The sequence below is a fragment of the Dipodomys ordii genome, unplaced genomic scaffold (assembly GCF_000151885.1).
Source record: "Dipodomys ordii isolate 6190 unplaced genomic scaffold, Dord_2.0 Scaffold2, whole genome shotgun sequence".
NCBI classification, from domain to species: Eukaryota; Metazoa; Chordata; class Mammalia; order Rodentia; family Heteromyidae; genus Dipodomys; species Dipodomys ordii.
In genome coordinates, this window is record NW_012267218.1 from 4,577,210 (window position 1) to 4,580,425 (window position 3,216).

The window sequence follows — 3,216 nt, forward strand, 5'->3', positions numbered from 1 at the left end:
ACACACACGAAGGGACTGAACCATGGCAGGTACTGGCTCCCCAGGACACACACACACACACACACACACACACACTCTCTCACACACTCACACACTCACACACACACACACACACTCACACACACACACGAAGGGACTGGACCATGGCAGGTACTGGCTCCCCAGGACTGGGAGGGCAAGATGAAGAGGAGGTCTCACTGGTGGGAGTAGGGTTCCTTGATCCCAACATTGTGTGTGTGTGTGTGAGTGTGTGTGTGTGTGTGTGTGTGTGAGAGAGAGAGAGGGGTGGTGGTGATGGTAGGGTGGTAGGGCTGGAGTGGCTGCAGGCAGAAACAATACCAGGAATCTGGGGGTGGCAGGTCAGCATGGTGGGGAAGCCTTTGCTTGGGAGAAGGTCTATCCCGTGTGTAGGGAAGAGACCGCTCTCTCCAGAGGACAGTGCCGGGTCCCAGGGGCTGGGCTACTTTGCTGGGTTAGTGGCCCGAGGCTGCCCATCCAGGCTTCTTCGTTCCTGTTGAGCTAAAGCTCCTGCTGTAGGCTGCCCTTTGGGAAGTATGCTCTGTGTGTGGTCCATTCAGGAACTTGCTTGTGGTCCTGTTTCTACAGGACTGTGGCTGTCCATGGACCCTTTGTCCCTGACATCCGGAGCCACACGCGATGGATCTGATTGTGGACTTGTGCACACCAAAGCCACGGGCAGCAGCTTCTCCATCTTTTGTCCTTGGGCTGCCCTTGCTTCACAGGAGGAGGCCCACTTGTCTCACCTCCTCACACAAGCAGAGGTGACTGGAGCCTGCACTTTGAGGTCTGAGCAGGGTGGCTCTGGTTGGACCCTGTCTCAACCCTTTCTCTCCCAGGCTTGTGCTGGGCTGCCCCCTGGAGGCAGCCGCGGTACACTGCTCACCCACCTGTGCCCACAGCTCCCCCCCCCCCCCCACCGTTGGTGCTGGCCCTTGCCTGGCCCCTGCCCTTGCTGGCTACAGGCAGTCAGAATAGCACTTTGCCTCTTCCTGGCCTGTACGGGTTCAAGTACAGGGAGCTTAGATGGTTCTGTGTGGAAGTGCTTCAGATGTTTGATATATGTGTAGTACAACTCCTGCTCTCCGTCCAAGCCGGCCTCCCAGCTGCTCTGGTGGAGGGCTGAGCTTGTCTGTGTGTTGGCATCCCTGGGGCTGGGGGGTGGGGTGGGGGGTGGTGGTGGCGGGGTGTGTGTGTGCGTGCGTGCGTGTGTGTGTGTGTGTGTGTGTGTGTCCTAGCCCTGGTTTCTTTCTCAGCATGGGCTCTGGTGAAGCTCTTCCCCAGGGTGTCCCGGCGGGAGTGTATCAGGGCCATACTCAGCATCCTAAGAAGAGGTGTGGCGCTGGACCCTCAGCATGATGTGGCCCCCTGCCTGTGTTCCCATGCCTCTGTAGTAGGGTGGCCCTGAGTGTCATTGTCACAGAGCCCGATGAGGCTCCATGGTCATGGGCAAAGCTCTGGCTGGCTTTGATATGCCATCTGTTGATATGGCTGGAGGGAGAGAGGGAGAGGCAGAGATCGGGTAGCAGCCACTGGCCTGTCAGGGCTTCCGGGTGACAATGTGTGTTTCCCTTAGATTCCTGGGGAGGCCCCGATGGCACCAGCTTTGGCCTCTCCCCACGCCTCTGAAAAATGGCTATTTTCCCCACTTTCTGTAACTGACCTCTGCTGTGTCCTTCATCTTGGGGATACAGGGGAGCCCAGGCCAAGGCCTGCCCGCAGGAAGCGTCTAGTCTAGGCTCACCCTTCTCCAAGCCAGTGGACAGAAGGTGCTGCTGGGGGCCAGCAGGCCTGAGGGGGGCATTGTAAAAGGGACCTGTCCACAGTGAGAAGCCTCACTCTAAGGGGTCCTGGAGATGGGGTACTGAGCCTCCTTCTGGGCCTCCTGTGCTGCTGGCCTAGGTGGGCCTCCGGCTAGCACCCCGGCTAGCACCCCCTCGGACCTCCCGTGAGTGCCTCTGCTTGTGGCCTGAGCTTTCTTGGTCCAGACTGTCCTGTCCTGTCCTGTTCCTCCCAGTGGATCCTGGCTTCAACCCTCCAGAGGTGTAGGCTGCAGAATTTCAGTAATCAACGTTGTGACACACACACACACACACACACACACGCTCACACACACATACACAGCTGACATGGGTAAGTAGTGACCTTGGGGAGTGCCTTCCCCTTGTGTCTTCTAGGCCAGTAGGGGAGACCTGTGCTTCCCTTGTCTAAGCAGGGTTATGAGGGTTCCATCACTGCAGGGAATCATGCCTCTGCTGGATGAGTTTGGGTACAGGTGCTTGAACTCAGAGCCTGTGTGCCCTCTCTCTTTTGGCTCAAGACTGTACCACAGGAGCCAGCCGTTTGGGCACCTTGAGCAATGTGATAGGACGCCTGTGAGATTCATGATACTGGCATTTAAATCTTGCAGAAAGAGGCATCTTACTGTGCACCATCGTAAGGTGATGTGGCCTTGGGTGGGGAGCCAGAGAGCCTCTGAGCTTCCTGCCCTCCCCATCCCCTCCATCCCCCATGGCCTCTATTTAACTCCAAAATAGCTTTAATTAAGAATGTGCCAGAGTTCACAGGCTAAATTATTGTATTGCAGTTCCTATTTTCTTTCTCATGTTGGCTTTAAAATCTCGTCAACACAGCTGCTTCCTCTGAGATGATTCATCTTGAGATGCCTCACACATTATTATTTTTCCTGTGGATTCTCTGTGCCCAGCCCAAGCATACGGAGGGGTGTGTGGTGGTGGCTGTAATTGATGCTGGGGCCTCTGGTTAGTCCCCTGCTGGGCTGATGAATAAAACGCCAGGCCTGCACTGGGAAGCCAGCTTCACAAAAGAGCATGCAGCCCTTGTGTTCTCTCCCCTGGCTCCGCCTGTGGCTACGAGGGAGGTAGTGAGGTAGTGGTCCAGGCTGGTGGCTAGGAAGGGCTCTCACCTTCCCCTTGAGTCCATCATTTCCTGCGTGACCCTCTGCAGGAGTGCAGGGCCCTCAGGAATGACAGTGGGGAAATTGAGGCCCCGGTGGATGAGGACTTCCTGGCATGGCTGCTGTATTAGTTTGCTTGGCTGCCATAATGACAACTTCCTTCAGTCCTGGAGACTGGGGGAAGACTAAGATCAAGGATTGGCGGGCTGGCTCCTTCCAGGCCCCTGTCCTGCCTGCACATGGTGTCGTCACAGTCTCCCTTCTGTCTGTCTGTCTGTCTT